Genomic DNA, 19278 nt, shown 5'->3' on the forward strand with positions numbered 1-19278 from the left:
AATTACACTTGGCAGGTTTGAGGGAAACAATTGGGATTGAAGCCAAGATGACAACATGCAAGGCAAGTGCCTTACCCACTGTACTCTCTCTCTGGCCCACTCTCCCAGTGAGATTTTAAATAATTTTCAATGTTTCATTTATTTTTCCTTTTCCCAAAAGATATACTGGAGAAGTGGGGGCAAGATTAGGATGTTTTGGGAGGAGGAAAGGGAAACAGATAGAAAACTGCAGGGGAATGTTTAACAGAAGGAGAGAGAGATCGGGGCCGGGCGGTGGCGCTAAAGGTAAGGTGCCTGCCTTGCCTGCGCTAACCTTGGACGGACCGCGGTTCGATCCCCCGGTGTCCCATATGGTCCCCCAAGCCAGGAGCAACTTCTGAGCACATAGCCAGGAGTAACCCCTGAGCGTTACTGGGTGTGGCCCAAAAACCAAAAAAAAAAAACAGAAGGAGAGAGAACTCTCACTGGCAAAGAGAAAATGATAATAACCAGAATAAAAATAAAATGGGGTCTAGGGAGCTAAAGCAGAGGTTAAGGCACTTGCTTTACTTGTGGCCCTCTGGACTTGAGTTGTATCCCTGAGCAAAGGGCATTCCCTCTTCCCAACATTGGTTATGGCCCCAAAATAAATGAAAACTGAGATTATAGGTTGAGATTACCTAGCAGTAGGTCTCCAAGCATCCCAACACATATAACTTTTTTGTTCATTCTTCTATCTGAAGGCAACATCTAATTTTACATTTGTTTATTCTCTAGCACCTACTACATTAGTTGCCCAAAGGAGCTTTTTTATGCAGGGGGTGTATGGTGATGCCCATTGGTGATGGGAGATTCATGTTTCTAAAGTTTGACCCCAGATCAGCTGCATATATGGTTAGCACCTTATCTGCTGTATTATCTCTCTGGCCCCTCCCATACATTCTTTAAATAAAATTTTTCATCTTAAAATTTATGCCCAGTTGTCATATTCCATGATTAGATAGTTTATTTAAAGATCTTTCTTGGCGGGCCTGGAGAGATAGCACAGCGGTGTTTGCCTTGCAAGCAGCCAATCCAGGACCTAAGGTGGTTGGTTCAAATCCCGGTGTCCCATATGGTCCCCCGTGCCTGCTAGGAGCTATTTCTGAGCAGACAGCCAGGAGTAACCCCTGAGCACCGCCGGGTGTGGCCCAAAAACCAAAAAAAAAAAAAAAAAAGATCTTGCTTGGCTTGGCTTAGTCTATAATATGCAGAAAAATAAAGTTTATCTTATCATTTTATTTAAATATTAACAAAGGATAAAATATGCATTAACAGATTATTATATTAATACCCATTCATTCTCTTTAATATGCACACTCTGGTGATTACTCTTGTTCATGGACCCAATTTCTTAAGGAATTACCATTGCTGTTGCTGGCAAATAAGCTTGTTTCTGCATTTTCAATCCCCTTCTATCTGACAAAGTTTGTCATATACTGGGCATTAAAGATTTCCAATGTGAATCAATTTGTGGGTAGCATGACGGCTATGGCTATCTGGTTTAGTGTGAATCAAACATCAGGAATTTTCTCTGTGGATATTCAATTTATTTATTTTTATTTGGGGGAACACCCAGCAGTGCTCAGGGCTAAGTCTTATTCTTGGTTCTGTTCTCAGGGATAATTCCTGGTGAAGGTTAGGGGATTTTACAGAATGCTGGTAGATCTTAAGTGTCCTACTCATACTATCACTCTGGCCATTTTATTTTTGGTGGGGTCGCTCCCAGTAGTGCTCAGGGCTTACTTCTGGCTCTGTAACTCAGGGATTACAAAGGCTCACACAACCATATGTGGTGCTGGGGACTGAACCAGGATCTACTGTGTGTAAGGCAAATGCCCTACCTGCTATACTATCTTTTCCACATCCTTTTTCTTTTTTCATTTGGTTTTTGGGCCATACCCAGTGCTCAGGGGTTACTCCTGGCTCTGTGCCCAGAAATTACTCCTGGCAGGCTCACAGGGCCATATTGGATGCCCGGGATCGAACTTGGGTCAGCCACCTGCAAGGCAACACCCTAGCATTGTGCTATCTCACCAGCCCCAAGCCTCCTTACTTTTTGAAATCTGGTTTTTAATTGCATCTTGGCGTGGCAGGCAGCATGAAAATCTCATAAAATCTGACAGCTCGAAAGGCTGAGCACATGCTGTGTATGTGGGTGGCCCCTCCCCACCCAGCTTCTGATCCTGAGCACAAAGTAGGACCTGTGCAATCAGGTCACTAAGCTTCGACCTGGTTTGAGGGGCTATGGGACTATTGTTAGGTTAGGCTATGTTCTCAACAATCAGCAATGATTAAGGAAAAGAGCAAATTTAGAAGGACGAGAGCAGAAACACCATATCTGAAATCATAGCGCGCAGATGCAGGTTGTGGCTTATCCAAATCCTGGCTCCTCCACCTGGCTTTTGATGCCATCTGCATAATGCAAAATAGTAAGCAGGTCTTAACCTTGCATGCCTGCCTGCACAATGGAATCCCTGCAGAGAGCTTTTGTTATCTTAGATTTTGGGTTTGGGGCTACACTTGGCTGTGCTCAGGGTCACTCCTGCTGGTGCTTGGGGGGCTGTGTGTGATACTGGAGACTCCCACATTCAAAGCAAACACTCCAGCTCTTTGAACTCTCTATAGGTGAGGTTATTTTTTAAATTATAAAATAAAAGGTTCTTTAGGTCAAGAACACGAGCTTTAGAATAAGATGTGGGTTGAAACCTATGCCACACGACAACAGTCTGGGCTTCAGTTTCACATCCGGGATGTGAAATAATGTTGCTACCTCATTGGGTCATTTTAAATAAAGCACATGAGACAGCCAACTCTGCAATCACTAAACAGCAGTTTCTGAGTTGTCAGAGTGGTTGTCCTCCATGAACTTGACTGTCAACTTCCGTTGCCCATCACCTCAGGGAGCATGGCAGCTATGGAGTGAGTTCGGTGGCTTCTGGAACATTTAGGACACTGTTTCTTTACTTGTAAAACAGGAGGTTGATTTAGCTGACAATGGAGATTCTTTGATTCTGTAGTATGGTATGCTACTTAAGAAAAAAGTGCTGCTACAATTCAGAGGGACAGAAATGACAGCATTCTGATTTATTCTTTAGGTCACTCATCTTCCTTCTTATTGAATCTTAATTCAGCTGCTCATTAGATAGCCTTGGGCAACTTTTTTTTTTTTTTTTTTGGTCAGACCCAGCAGCACTCGGTTACTGCTGGCTCTGTGGGATGCCACAGATGGTATGCCGGGGATCGAACCGGGGTCCATCTGGGGTTGGACGCATGCAAGGCAAATCCCCAACCTCTGTGCTATCACTCTGGCCCTTTGGGGAACTTTTTAAGAACTGCAGATGCGGGCCCGGAGAGATAGCACAGCAGTGTTTGCCTTGCAAGCAGCCAATCCAGGACCTAAGGTGGTTGGTTCGAATCCGGTGTCCCATATGGTCCCCCATGCCTGCCAGGAGCTATTTCTGAGCACCAGCGGGTGTGGCCCAAAAACAAAAAAAAATAAAAAAACAAAAAACAAACAAAAAAAAAAACCTGCAGATGCCTGGGCCTCACCCTGACCAGCAATTACATTTCAATATTTGGTGGCAGGCATCAGATCTTAAAAAAAGCTTTGCAGGTGGGGGCCAGGGCTTTAAGATGTATTACTTGCATGCTTCTGAACCCAGTTCTGTCCCTGCCCTTATATGGTTTCCCAGGTCTAGGGGAGAATGGTTGTGAATGGGAAGGGAAGAAAGGGGGAAAGAGAGAAGGGAAAAAAGAGATGAGAAGAAAGACAGAAAGAACAAAAGAGAGACCCAACAAAGCAACTGAACTATTTCCCTTGTTTTCATTCACTAAGTTTGATAGGGTTTCATGTTATGCCAAGAAAGTTTGGTTAGTATCAACTTTGTAGATTATCCGACTTCATGAATAACCAGGTTACAGAGTTGGGGCTCAGAGAAGGGATGTAGCTAAGATTTGAATATATTGAGAAAATACCCTCATCATGCTTAAGCAAAATGCCTCTCAGTTTCAGGGCTACTTCTAAGCAGATAGAACTATGAAAGGGGCATTTACCAAACAGGAAATCGAGGAGTCTGAGGATAATAAAACTTATCTGGGGGAGAAAGACATACGATCTTCTAACTCCTATTTCCCCAGCAGCTCATGTATATATTCCAAAGCACACTGAATTCAGACAGATGTCTGTGGGATGTGGCCTTGCCTAATGAAGGAAACTTATTAACTTGGAGAGGGTCCTACAACTTCACACAAGGGCAGTAACTGGGTCACCCTACCCGGCTGAACACTTGGTCACCTCACAGATCACGACAGTAACATGATTCCACATTCTACTTCTCCAGAGACAGGCAGGCTAATCCTTTCCATTCTGATTTTTGTTTTGTTTTGTTTTGTTTTTTTGTTTTTGGGTCACACCCGGCAGCACTCAGGAGTTACTCCTGGCTCTATGCTGAGTAATGGCTCCTGGCAGGCTCGGGGGACCATATTGGATGCTGGGATTCGAACCACCGTCCTTCTGCATGCAAGGCTAACACCCTACCTCCATGCTATCTCTCCCGCCTTCCTTTCAATTCTTGGGGCACACACATGGCAATTACACAGGGAGGGAGTGAAGGGAAGAAAGGGCTTGTATGTAGGTGGGGAAGATCCTGCCTAGGGGTGGGAATGAGGATAGTGTAGAGACAAATAGGGGGCATCATGGTGAGAAAAGGGCAGGCCTAGAGTACCCCTAATCTCTCCCTTCCCCCGCCCCATGACTCTTCTCTTTATTATGTAAACACCATTTGGACTGGAGGAAAAGATTTCATTTTGTTTTAGGTTCAGATTCATTATGCTAAGAGGCTAAAAAGCAACTTTCAACTGAACATGATTGTTTGAACATGGCTTTGGGAAAATGTAAATTTAAGTCATAAAGATATGACCAACTCCTGTTGAAACTGGAAAGTTGTAAAGAATGAAGAAGCAGTAAAACAGGAAAAAGCAGCCTACCAAGAATCTACCAATTTATAGAATATTACTTTCATAAAAAAACAAGACAACCCCGCCCCTTCCCCCCAAACTCATTGAGCCAGAGAGGCGGGGCACCAAAAATTTGGAGACCAGAAGGTTCTGTGTACCTAGGGGGTGGGGTGGGGGAGATATCTTGTGTATCCCCAAGTACAAGGATGGGAAAAGCCCTTGAGCAATGCAAAAGGCTCCAGTTTGCCACTCTACCACAAAATTCCCCAAGTGACCCCTGAGCTCAGAGCTGTGAATAGCAATACTGATTGTGTTTTCCAAATATAAACAAAAATCATTGATAAATCTCATACACACACATATTCCTGATTGTGCACTCACAGATTACATTTGGTGGTGCCTGGGGGACTATCTGAGGTTCTGAGACAGAACCTGGGTTGGATGAATGAAAGGCAAGTACATTCTATTCACTGTGCTATCTCTCTGGTGTCTATGCTTGTTTTTCTTTTTTTTTTTTTTTGTTTTTCTTTTTGTTTTTGGGTCACACCCGGCAGCACTCAAGGGTTACTCCTGGCTCTATGTTCAGAAATTGCCCCTGGCAGGCACAGGAGACCATATGGGATGCCTGGATTTGAACCACAGTCCTTCTGCATGAAAGGCAAATGCCTTACTTCCATGCTATCTCTCCAGCCCCTCTATTTTTTTTTTTTTTTTAAGATACTGTTGGAGTTGGGGAGGGAGAGAAGAAGGGGGAAAGAAGAAAGGGGAGAAAGAAAGGTGGAGAGAGAGGGAAGGGAGAGAGAAAGGGGAGCGAGAGAAAGGGGAGGGAGAGAGACAGGCAGGCAGACAGACAGACAGACAGACAGAGAGAACTGGGGTTTAGTTAAAGCACTCTGATTCAAATCCCTAGCACTCCATATGGTCCTGAGCAATACCAGGAATGATCTCTATGCAGAATGGAGAGTAAGTCCTTAGAATGGCTAGGTGTGGTTCAAACCCCTGCCCACCACCCCAAATTTTGATTAAAAATGAAATGGAATGCTATGCTGGATATTACTACAGTGTAAAAAAACTTATCAATATTGTTTCAGAAGACTGAGCTATAAATAGAAATTTTCTAAAAATATAACTGTTAAAAAAATCTTCTAGGGATAGTTCCTTGTATTTCCACACTTGGGAAATTTGATCTACAATTCTGTGAACACAGAGACATCTTAATTCAGAGCTTGTTTTAGAAATGAGCAGAAGTAATTTAAGAGTAAGAAGAAAAATATCTTAGTGAAAACAAATTACATCTACTTATGGAAAGGAATTCTTTTGGAAGCTATTACCTGAGGTAGTATTGTTTTTTAAAATTATAATAGAACTGAGAAAAGCAGAAAAGTAAAGAAAGACAAGTTGAAATTTAGGAGTGGAGGCTGGGGAAATAGATAACTCAATGAGCTAAGTGCATGCTTTGCGTGCAGCAGGCTTGGGTTTGATCCTTGATGACCCCAAGCACAGAGGTGTGGAGTAGCTCCTAAGGACTGCTAAGTGTGGCCTTCCCCAAACATTTCCAAAATATTTAAGGACTCAGTGATAGAGCTTGATAGCACATGCATCAAGCCATGGGTTCTATTCCCAACACTGAATAAAATATAAGTAAAACCAAATTTAAAAAGTATTGAGAGAGGGCCCGGAGAGATAGCACAGCGACGTTTGCCTTGCCAGCAGCCAATCCAGGACCAAAGGTGGTTGGTTCGAATCCCGGTGTCCCATATGGTCCCCTGTGCCTGCCAGGAGCTATTTCTGAGCAGACAGCCAGGAGTAACCCCTGAGCAACGCTGGGTGTGGCCCAAAAACCAAAAAAAAAAAAAAAAAAAAAAAATTGAGAGAATCTCCAAGATGCTTCTTCATCATCTTTTTTGTTAATTATTTATTTCTTTTTTTGTGACACCATGTGGTGGTCTGTGCTCACTCCTGGCAGATCAGAGGATCATATGAGGTGCTGGGTTCAGATTAACTCATGTCGACCATGTGCAAGGCAAGTGTTCTACCTGCTATACTGGGTCCTTTATTTTCCTTCTGAAGAATTGTCTTTGAGGGCTTGAGAGACTAGCATGGGAAGAGCCAGATCTGATTCCCTGGTTCCCAGCGCTTTGCTGGGAGGACCTCTGAGCAAAAGGAGTAGCTCCCAAGTGCCATCAGATGTGCCTGCCACTAAGTAAAAAGCAAACAAAAACAAAACCAATATTGTTCCTGATTCCCCGGGGGCACCAATCCTTCAGTGAGTTCTTGGGTCCTCCCCAGAAGTCCATTATTGGCCCATCACTATTTTTTTTTAAATTACGAGTAACAATGAGTGATTATTATCAAAAATGTATTATTCTAACTGGCCTGATTTAATTTTATTTTTAAATTATGCTACTTTATTTAAACACCGTGGTTTACAAAGTTGCTCATGACATAGTTGTTTTTGGCATTCCTTGTTCCAACACCAGTCACACCACCAGTGTAAACTTTCCTTCATCATTCTCCCCAGTTTCCCACCTACATCCAAACCTGCCCCCTTGTCAGGCACAAAAGAATTTACATTACATTGCTTGTTACAACTAAATGGTAATGGAATTATTGAGAAATATAACCTGACCAAAAGAAAATTTGTGAAAATTGTTATATCTTACAATGGAGTCATAAATCATTGGCTGTTTGTTTGAGCCTCTGTTATTGATTTTATTTGTTGAACTTAGGTGGCTTCTATACTATTTTCAAATCCAATCTGGTGTGTTCCTCCTGGTGTGTCAGTATTGAAAAATTTGGAGGCACACACTCCAGGAATTCCAGGATCTGTGGAGTTGGGACAATGAGCTGACATGGTTGATGTGGCTGTGGGTCATGAGTATGACTAGCCTGATTTTAATAACAGGCTTTTTTTTCAGGTAGGGTTTCTGTTCCTCTATTTATTAAATGTCTATCTCTGTGGGTCACTGCAAAGATGCATGATCTAGCCCCTAGGTTCATAAGGACATAGGAGATGGGTGGCAGTCAGGGAAGGCTTCTTGCAGGATGCAATGTCTATGTAGTGTTTCTTTGTTTTTCTTTTTTTTTTTTTTTGATTTTTGGGTCACACCCAGCAGCGCTAAGTGGCTACTCCTGGCTCCATGCTCAGAAATCACTCCTGGCAGGCTCGGGGGACCAAATGGGATGCCGGGATTTGAACCACTATCCTTCTGCATGCAAGGCAAATGCCCTACCGCTATGCTATCTCTCCGGCCCCTTATGTGTTTTAAGGATCCCTGAGGTACAGGAGGTAAGACACTTGTCTTACATGTTTGGCACTCTTAGCACCCTTTGAGGAGTGATTCTTGGGCACACAACAGGAATAGTGAGCACTGTGTACCACAAGATGTGGCTCAAGCCACACCACAAAAAAGGAAACATTGAATAAGGAGTATGAGGAAGCACAGGGCCTTGGAGAACAAGTTTCAGGTGAAGCCACCAAGACAAGAAGGAGCATGATGGGTGAGACCCAGCGAGCCAACAGCGATTCTGGATTGACACATTCCTGAGCACTGGGCACAGAGCTTTATGTTCTTACTATCTTAGGGATTCCTGGTGGACCAAAGATTCAGGAGACTAGGCTTAACCATCAGCTTTGTTATCTCTCTCTCTCTCTTTTTTCTTTTGTTTTGGGGCTGCATCCAGTGACACTCAAGAGTTACTACTGACTTTACTTCCTGGCAGAAATTACTCCTGGAAGGCTTGGGGGACCTTATGGGGTACTGGGAATCAAACCTAGGTAAGCTGCGTGCAAGGCAAACATCCTACCTGCTGTGCTATTACTCTGGCCCCTAGCTTTGCCATTTTTAAAGTCAGATCATTTTAAGTTTGGATTTCTTTGCCTGAGAATTGGGCTAAGAAATGAGCTAAGAGTAATCGGCCCAGGGAGTTCTAATAAGGAATTTATAGATTCTGCTAAGAGCTATGTTCTGAGTCTTGACTTCATGCAGGGCACAGTAATCAATCTTCCAACAGAGTGGCTGTAGGTCAGGGAATTGAAGTCAGAGAGCCAGCCATGAGGCGCCAATGCACCAGCCAGTGGTGTGCAGTGAAGCTGGTTTCATGCCATTGCCTTACAGCCCAATAGACTTTGCTCCTGGGCAAAATGATGTGTCTCCTGGGCAAGGACTCAGGAATGTGCCATAGGCACATTCTTCTCAAAGATTTCTTTCAGAAGAAAACATTTTTTTTGTTTATTTATGGACCACACATGCCAGTGTACATGGCTTATATTTGGCTCTTTGCTCAGAGATCACTCCTGGTTCTGCGCTCAGTGATCACTCATGGAAGGGTACAGGGATATGCCAGGGAATCAAATCTAGGTTGGTTACTTGCAAGATGAGTACTGTAATTGGAAGAAACACCAGGGTCTTTGGATCAAGCCAATTATTAAAAATAATTTCTTAGGGGGCGGGTAACTAGAACAGCAAGTAGGATGCTTGCTGACCCAGGTTTGATTCCTGGCATTTCATATGGTCCCCCAAGCACTATCAGGAGTGATTCCTGAGCAGAGACAGGAGTACACCTGAGCAACAGCAGGTGTGGCCCTAAAACAATAACAAAATAATTTCTTGAGTAAATGACCATTTTTTCCAGGATCAGCCTCTCTGGGAGCCCCTTTTATCATTTTTTGGCTCAAACAATTTGTTTAGGTTTCTCTTGCTTTGACTTGGATGCACAAGGCAGCTCCACCGCTCAGGGGCCACCCTCACAGCCTACCCCCTACTCCTCTTAACAACCCACTCTATATTTAGAGACACTGGCACACTCCCCTTTTCTCAAGATTTTAAACTCCAGAATGTTTTCCATTTTACAACATAATTACCATTCAGAGAGAAAAAAAAAAACAAGTTACAACAGTCTACATTCTTTTGAGAGTTTTTGTTAGCCCTTTGCTAAAAACTTGATCTGATTGAATCCTGCTAGGACTCCTTGGACAGATTTTCACACAGGGTCCGGAAAGAATAAAGGGTTAGGGGTGCAATACACAGCAGGGTCGGAGCTCAATCTCTGGCATCACCCAGTCCTTTGTATACTTTTGAGGATGGACCGGTGGCCCTCAGCACCACGTGCCTGAATGGCACTGGGTTGAGCCCTCCTACCACCAGGTTTGATTGCCTATTTGGTTGAGTATCTCTGGAGCCTCCATTTTGGGAGAGGCCCTTCTAATTCCCAGCCTCTCCTGAAAAGATTTCACTGATGGAGAAAGTTGTGGGTGGTTGCTGAGCACCCCCCCCCCCTTCCTCCATGTAGTCTCCAAACTCCCTAGGCCTCCTGGTCCGCCTACCATCTTTGCCTGTCTTTCTTCATCTCTTGGTTAGGCCCCAGTTTTCTTATTTCTGGTTACACAAGCAAATTCTTCTACTTAGGTTTCTATTGAGCCCAATATCAGTCTGAATGACATCTTATTCCTAGGCCCCAGAGTATTAGAATCTCTATTTTTTACCTCTTGCTTTAAGGATCCAGTCCTGATACCTGCAGCTATGCCATGCATGGCTCTAAACAGAATAGGCTCAGCCACCCTATCCTCAAAGCTGTCCCCTATGGGGGGCCAGAGTGATATCACAGCTGTAGGGGGCATTTGCCTTGTACAGGGCTGACCTGGGATAGACCCGGGTTTGATTCCTGGCATCCCATATGGTCCCATGAGTCTGCCAGGAACGATTTCTGAGCGCAGAACCAGGAATAACCCCTAAGTGCTGCTGGGTGTGGCCCCAAAACAAAACAAAAACTGTCTCATAGGGGCCGGAGCAATAGTGCATCAGGTAAGGAGTTTGCCTTGCATGCTGCTGACCCACATTCGATTTTTGACATTCTATATGGCTCTGAAGCACCACCAGGAGTAATTCTTGAGTGAAGAGTCAGAGGTAAACCCTGAACATCATCAAGTGTGGCCTCAAAACCACACACACACACAACCAAAACAACCAGTGTCTTTCAGAGACCTCAATTTTCTGCCCTATTCAGGGACAATAGAATGTAGAATAGAACCTGTTCCTATTTCTTTTGGGGTCTTACTATTCCAACTTTCACTTTTAATATGTCACGACAGGTCACAAATATACATTCTGGGGAGTGAACTCAACAGGCTGGACAACACATTTGTCACCCAAGGGCCCCAGGCTCGAGCTATGCACCATCTGGTTCTCCAAGCACATTAGGATGGGCCAAAGTGATAGTACAGTGGGTAGGGTGTTTGTCTTGTACCCAGTCTTGATCTCCAGCATCCTTTATGGTCCTCTGAGCACTGCCAGGAGTTATCACTGAGCACAGAGTTAGGAGTAAGTCCTGAGTACTGACAGATGTGTCCTCTCCCCTCAAAAAACCCCAACCACACACTAAAACAACAACAAAAAAAAAACATTAAAAAAAATAACAACAACCAAGAGCCTCAGGAAGTGACTCCTTTTTTTTTTTTTTTGGGCCACACCCAGCGGTGCTCAGGGGTTACTCCTGGCTGTCTGCTCAGAAATAGCTCCTGGCAGGCACGGGGGACCAAATGGGACACCGGGATTCGAACCAACCACCTTTGGTCCTGGATCGGCTGTTTGCAAGGCAAACACCGCTGTGCTATCTCTCCGGGCCCAGGAAGTGACTCCTGAGCATTATTTAGGAATAGCCCCTGACCACTGCCCAGTGTGGCCTCCCAAGTCCAAAGACAATAACAACAACAAAACACAAAACAAACAAAAACAAGACAAATAAATGGATATTGTGAATTATATAAAATATTATAGGACTGTGGCAATACTGGTTCACTCCTCCCTCCCTCCCTTCCTTTTTTTTGGGCCATTCGGCATACTGAAGGTTTACTTTTGGCTCTGCGATCAGAAATCACTCCTGGTGGCTCAGGAGACCATACTCGTGGGATGCTTGGGATCAAACCTGGGTCAGCTGTGTGCAAGGCAAGTGCCCTACCTGCTGTGCTCTGGCCCCAGCTATTTCTATTTTAAATTAATATTTGTGCTTCCCTCAACAGTAGCTTATAATAAGTATTTAAAAAAGGTGGAGTGGGGATGAGCCCTAAGTTCTACTGAACCCATATCTTTCATGTGTGAGGCCCCAGGCTTGCTCCCTGGTACCATATGCTAATGGTGCTCATGAACCCCTGGGAGAAGTGATACCAGGTCTTTGAGCTTCATTGGGTGTGCCCCAATTTTTACAGAGAGCAGGAATTAAATTTACTACAAAGGAGGTAAAGGCTTTTCAATAATCTAATAGATGTGTGAAAGAAAATGGAACATACTGACTTCTTGTACCCATTCCCTCTTTTAGACATACCCATCTCTCTCTCTCTCTCTCTCTCTCTCTCTCTCTCTCTCTCTCTCTCTCTCTCTCTCTCTCTCTCTCCTTTTCTCTATTGCTTGCTCACACTCATCCCTTCTCTCAGTCCATGGGTTAATATCATTAAACAAGGGTCTACAATAGTGTTTCACTTGGATATTCAGGAGTATCTAAAAGTGGCTGGGTTAATGAAAATGAAGTTAGGAATCTGTCACTGTATGATTTAGAAATTAAGACAACAAAGTCACAGGGAGGAGATTTAGCCTCAGGACTATGAAGCAAGCAAGCTAAAAATTAGACAAGAGTCATATTCACATAATTTCAAAAACACACATATCTTAAAAGAACTTATGAAGAGGCCGGGAAAGTGGCGCTAGAGGTAAGGTGTCTGCCTTGCAAGCGCTAGCATAGGACGGACCTCGGTTCGATCCCCCGGCATCCCATATGGTCCCCCCAAGCCAGGCGATTTCTGAGCGCATAGCCAGGAGTAACTCCTGAGCGTCAAACGGGTGTGGCCCAAAAACTAAAAAAAAAAAAAAAAAAAAACTTATGAAATACCCATACAACCCTTTTACTTAAAAAAATGCCCATTGCTTCTTCCAATGACAATGACCATGTACCCCTTTGATTTCTTCCAAGCTTTGAGCTTGAATTTATGTTGCAAGATTATTAAGCCATCACCAAATCAGGATGACACGTGAAAAACATTAAGTTGATACTAGTTCGTGATTCAAAGACAACATTCTCGGGTGTGTATGATTAAGAAATAAAGAGCCAGGCTGCTGACAGCACTCTGCCTTCAGCTGCACCAACAGCACGCTGTTGTAGGTGTGTGGCTTGTGTAACTATCTACACACCCTGCTGGGGCTTGAATGTGAATTATCATAGGCCAAGAATTCACCCAGAGGCACAAAGCTGGTCCATAGACACATAAGGCTGCAGTTTACCTGCTAATATTTCTCCCATCCATTCTGACAAAACACAGAACTAAGTCCAGACCTGCATTCAAGGTATCAGAAGTTTTCAGGCTCGCAAGAATTATTCATTTTCCCTCTCCTCCTTTTTTCCATCTTCAAATGACTCTGTGCAAGTTAACAAGTGTCTGAAGCTATTTAATACTGCTCTTTCCTTTACATGTTGTTCTTATAACTTTTCATTAGAAAGTACTGGGTGAGGGGCCAGAGAGATAGCATGGAGGTAAGGCATTTGCCTTGCATGCAGAAGGACGGTGGTTCAAATCCCAGTATATGGTTCCCCAAGCCTGCCAGGAGCGATTTCTGAGCATAGAGCCAGGAGTAACTCCTGAGCACTGCCGGGTGTGATCCAAGACAAAAACAAATACAACAACATCAAAAAGAAAGTACTGCGTGAGACGTGCCATTAAAAACAAAACTCGTTTCAAATATACATAGTTTTTAAAGTTTTAAAATTTACACAAAAGAATAGAAATAGCATCTTTGAGAGCTTGACAGTACAACCACATAATCACTGTTTGGATTCTCCATTCATCACAGACATCTTGCTAGGGGGAAGAACAGATTTACTCTCCTTCTAGAATTGGTTTCATTGTTAGAATCTTTATTCCAGTCCATTCAAAAAGTCCTCAATGATTTCCTCAAGTTCCACCTCGGTAACACTGTGTTCTTTTTGCAATGCCTCATCAACATGGTGCTATTCTTCTGTTTGCTTCTGGGCCACATCTGCCAGAGCTCAGGGCTTATTTCTGGCTCTGTGCTCCGGAATTCTTCCTGGCAGGTTCAGGGGGACCATATAGGGTGCTGGTGATAGACCCTAGGTACAAGGCAAACCCTCTACCTGCTGTATTATCCTAGTCTAGCCCCATGGTGGTGGTCTGAGGAAGGAACTCTCTAGGGCCTCCTTCGATTATGGATCATTGGAATACTTTGTTTGTTTGGGGGGTCACACCCAGTAGTTCTCAGGGCTTAGTCTTGGTTTCAGCTTATGGGTCATTCACAGTAGTGCTTGGGGGTGAAAGAAATAAGGTGCTAAGGATTGAACCTATGAAGGTCATGTGTAAGGTAAGTACTCTCACAGACCCCCTCAGTGTGATTTGGAGGGGGGGATTTTGGGTCACACCTGTTGATGCTCAGGGTTACTCCTGGCTTGGGAGACCATATGGGTCACTGGGGGATCGAACTGTGGTCTGTCCTAGGTTAGCACGTGCAAGGCAGATGCTCTACCACTTGCCCCACCACTCTGGGCCCTCCGTGGGATTTTTTTGTTTTTTTTTTTGTTTGTTTGTTTTTGGGTCACACCCAGCAGTGCTCAGGGGTTACTCTTGGCTTCACACTCAGAAATCGCTCCTGGCAGGCTTGGGGACCATATGGGATGCCAGGATTCGAACCGATGACCTTCTGCATGAAAGGCAAATGCCTTACCTCCATGCTATTTCTCTGGCCCTCCGTGGGATATTTTTAAAGGATCTCCCTACCTTTCCTCCCCTCTCTCCTCTTATTCCCCTCCTCTACCTTCCACTCCCCTCTTCTTCTCTTCTCATTATGCCACTTTGAGACTAAAACAGTTTTCCATTTTTAAGATGAGTGTAAAGCCCTCAGGGTTGTCTTAAACTATTCTTCTTTGTTTTTGTTTTCTTTTAAATACATTTCAGGAGGGATGGCAAGGGCCAAGCCAAGACTAAAATGTCTGGGTGGGAGTTCTGGAACACAATCAGTTCAAACCCCAAAACAAGTTTGGGCAAGCTCAAATTTACTTCAGTTACTGAGTCCGCTCAGCCTGGTTAGATTTGCTGCTGTTTGAACGTGGTGGCTGGCTGTATGTACAGTTGCAATTTATTTGCTGTCTTTGGGGAGCACAATGAGAAAAGGTGCATTGCATAAGAGAACAAATAAGAAAATAGCCTATGGTTCTATTCAAAATTAACAAACAGGGCCTGAGCAATAACATAGCAGTAGGGTGTTCACCTTGCATGCGGCCAACCCTGGACAGACCCGGGTTCAATCCCTGGCATTCCATTTGGTTTCCCGAGCCTGCCAGGAGTGATTTCTGAGTGCAGAGCCAGGAGTAACCCCTGAGCATCACCAGGTGTGGCCCCCTCAAATTAACAAACAAACAAGAAAAAAGTACAAATAATCATCAACACAGAAAAGAAAAAGAGCAAGGGCTTTTTTCTCAATAGCTCAATAGCCCAACAGGAAGTCAACATCACTGCATCTTCACTGACAAAGCTTCATCATTCTTTGTATATCACTTCACTGCATTAGTTTTCCTATTGCCACTGCATCTTGATCAGATTCAGACAATCTGGCAAAGAAAATTATGGGACAGAAACATACTTTTTTGTTTTATTTAATTTTTGGGCCATACATGGTGGTGCTCAAGGATTACTCCTAGTTCTACACTCAGGAATCATTCCTGGTGGGACTGGGGAAATGGTGTGAGATGCCAGGGATTGAACCCAGATCAATTGCATGTAATATCTGTAATATCTCTCTGGCCCTGAAACATAGTTTTGAAAAATGTTCAATTTGCACAGGGCTTGCCATCAGATTGGGATCTTCTGGCTACCAGTATGCACCCTAGAAATGCACACACCTCTAAGGGTAACTGGCTTCTCTTCTCCTTCCTCCTTGTGCCATAACTCACTCCATTATCTCTCCACTCCCCAAAGCAGGGCACACACAGAAGCCACCATGTAAATAAAGCACTAGGGGATAATTTCTATCACCAGGCATGGAGATAAATTCTTTAGAAGCAGAGTATCAATAATTTGTTTATTTGAGGCTATAAACTTCTTCTTACTGAAAAGGAATGTCATGGGGGTGAGGATAAGCTCAGAGATTACTCCTGGCTTTGCGCTCAGAAATTACTCCTGGCCGGCTCGGGGCACCACACGGGATGCCGATGATTTAACCCAGGTTGGTCGCGTAGAAGGCAAATATACTACTGGCAATGCTATCACTCTGGCCCCAGAAATGGCATTTTCAATAGATACATTTTTTGTTTTGTTTTGTTTTTGGGACATACCCAGTGGCATTCAGGGGTAACTCCTGGCTCTGTGCTCAAACACCACCCCTGGCAGGCACGGGGGGACCATATAGGATACCAGGATTCGAACCACCGTCAGTCTTGGAATGACTGGGTGCAAGGCAACCGCACTTCCGATGTGCTATCTCTCCGGCCCCTCAATAGATACTTTATATAACAAAAATAGACCAAACTGGTGCTCGCTTCGGCAGCACATATACTAAAATTGGAACGATACAGAGAAGATTAGCATGGCCCCTGCGCAAGGATGACACGCAAATTCGTGAAGCGTTCCATATTTTTTAAAACGATTAAAAAGTGGATTGGTTAAAAAAAAAATAGACCAAACTGCCTGGGAGACACAGAGAACAGAAATCTATGAACAGACCCAGGTTTTATTAGAGACATTTGTGTGTTTGTAGATCTCTAAACTGGCCTTCAGTATGACTTTCTGAGGTTTATTATTTTTTGTGAAAATTTCAAAGCTTCCAAGTGAATGATACGATGTGGTAGCATGTGAAAAAGCTTCTCTTGGAATGCTAGAGGGGGCGAGTTGGTTTTTTTGTTCTTCAATAACTTAGGGGCTATTTGATTCTGGCTAAGAATAAACACTGCAGATACCTTGCCTGTTTTTCTTTAAAATCTACATTAAGCAAATCATGTACCTCGGACAGAGGATATCAGAGAGATAGACACAGAATAATAACATCATAGGTGCAGTATTCCTGCCCACAAAGCTCTCCATATGGCGAAAATGCACTTAGGCTTTCGAAAAGGAAAATAAAATGTTTTAATGTTGGCCCACATTTGCCATCAAGAATTCTCAAGTGAAGCACTTAACCAGAATTAGTTATGTAACAGAGAAACCAACCATCCAAACACATGATGAGCTGGGTGTTATAAATCAGCATTGTCTACTTCAGGCTCTGTTAATAAGAGTTGTTCTCAGATACACCACTGAGTGCTTATTTTTACATATTAACCTGGTAAAGGATTACCATCATCTTCTATGAAATATCTACTGATCAATGTTCCAAACAAGCTGATGGAATCTGGTTCATTATAATGACCTTCATGTTTGAGAGGAAACATGGAAACATGATACTTCAGACCAAGCAAGAGTGGCCTTAACCTTGCTCAATGATCCCATTCATCATAATAGATAAAAGTGAATCCTGTGAGATTTACTGTTCTGGTGAGGAGAATCAAGTCATAATCAACTGAAAACCAAACCCAATCCACTTGCATAATTCTCTTCTGCCACATTGGAGCTTTTCCCATGCAGTCCACATAACCGAGCATCCTGCATATTTCATTCCCAATCTCAGACACCAAGTGAGTCAAGGGCAGAGGACCAGGAATCTGAATTCTTCCCATCATCTCAGAAGGAGCCTTGAGAGAAATGTTATTTGTTGGAGGAAACCATTCAGAAGACAGAAGTCACCTTTTTGTTATCCTGGATTCCAGATGTCTGGCAAATAACCATCTCTTTTCTTAGAACTTCCCTTTAGACTAGATCCCTAAAGCCCTCACTGGCCACTGCTGTTCACATTGCTCCATGTCTGTCATTAGAACCCAAGGATGGGCCAGGAGAGATAGCACAGGGGCATTTGCCTTGCAAGCAGCTGATCCAGGACCAAAGGTGGTTGGTTCAAATCCCGGTGTCCCATATGGTCCCCCGTGCCTGCCAGGAGCTATTTCTGAGCAGACAGCCAAGAGTAACCCCTGAGCACCGCCGGGTGTGACCCAAAAACCAAACCCCCCCCCCAAAAAAAAAGAAAAAAAAAAAAAAAAAGAACCCAAGGATTCTAAGTGTCTGATCTTCATACTTCACCAACACTGTGGTAGCTGAAATGTTCCAGTTTATGGAGAGAAAGATTCCAGCTAAACTCATCCAATAGTCAACCAATATTTATCAAGCATTTGCTATGTGCCAAGTACCAAAGACTAATAGTAGATTTAGCACTTGGAGTTTCTGCTCTGCCTGTGGAAGCCTGGCTGGTTCCCCAGCACTGTGTTTGTCCCTGCCCCATTAAGCTACACTGGGAATATGCTGCCCGCCCCCCCAACTCCTAGAACCACTGGGTTTGACCTGCCCTTCACCTCACCCTGGAATCAAACTAAATGTAGGATATCAAGCACTTGTTTTGAAAACAAGTGTTTACAAAATGTTTGGGGTGGTATGTGAGTTTGTGCACACATGTGTGTTTTGTGTGGTAAATTTGTGAAGTTTGGGGACAGTTAGCTGCATTGATGGGGAACTCTTGGGCCAAGCATTCCAGGAAGGGAGGGGCCCAACAGAAAGGGAATGACAGGAATACGAATGAGCCTAGATACCAACTAAATACCTACTCTGATGAGTAGCCCATAGTGCCAGAATTGTCCAGTGAGCTGTTTTATTCTCATGGAGGTGTGTGAGGGTTAAAGCCGGTCACTGAACTATTTGCTAGTGATTTTCTCTGCCCAGGTACTACTCCAGAGAAGCCATTAACAAATGTCAGGGTGACCAGTCCAAGGTCAATGTGGTTCTTTGCTGTGGGAAGACTTCAACACTGCAAATTGGGGCCTGAACAAGAGAAATCCCTGAAAGCCATGGGTAGATACAGAAGAAAAAAAATAAAATCCAAGCAGAAGTAAGAATAGAATGTAAGGTCTTGCATGCAGCTGACCTGACCTGGTTTGATTCTTGGCACCACATACAATCCTCCAAACACCACCAAGGATTAGAGTCAGTAACAGCCCCTTGAGTACTGCCAGGTGTGGCCTCAAGACAAAATAGAACAAGAATGAAAGCTAAATGAGCAAAGTCTCCAGGGAGAGGGTTATCTATCTAAGTTGAGGTTGAGTCTTTGGCAAGCAGAAATTTAACAAAAATCAAGAATATGACCCAGAGTTCTGCCCTATGCTATTTTACATCAGATACCTTTTGTTCAACAATACCCTTCATAGCCTTCACCATACCAGTCAGCCATC

At 43.8% G+C, this 19278-nt stretch overlaps 1 protein-coding gene and 1 non-coding gene across 3 annotated transcripts in view; one reads left to right on the forward strand and one right to left on the reverse strand.

Moving 5' to 3' along the window:
• KCTD1 (potassium channel tetramerization domain containing 1) overlaps positions 1–19278 on the reverse strand; it is an 802770-nt gene that overhangs the window by 723052 nt on the left and 60440 nt on the right. The gene's annotated exons all lie outside the window — the stretch shown is intronic.
• On the forward strand, positions 16502–16608 carry LOC126005515 (U6 spliceosomal RNA). The gene has a single exon (XR_007494567.1). It is a non-coding gene; the product is annotated as a U6 spliceosomal RNA (small nuclear RNA).

This window comes from Suncus etruscus, chromosome 3 (genome assembly GCF_024139225.1).
Source record: "Suncus etruscus isolate mSunEtr1 chromosome 3, mSunEtr1.pri.cur, whole genome shotgun sequence".
Taxonomy (NCBI): domain Eukaryota; kingdom Metazoa; phylum Chordata; class Mammalia; order Eulipotyphla; family Soricidae; genus Suncus; species Suncus etruscus.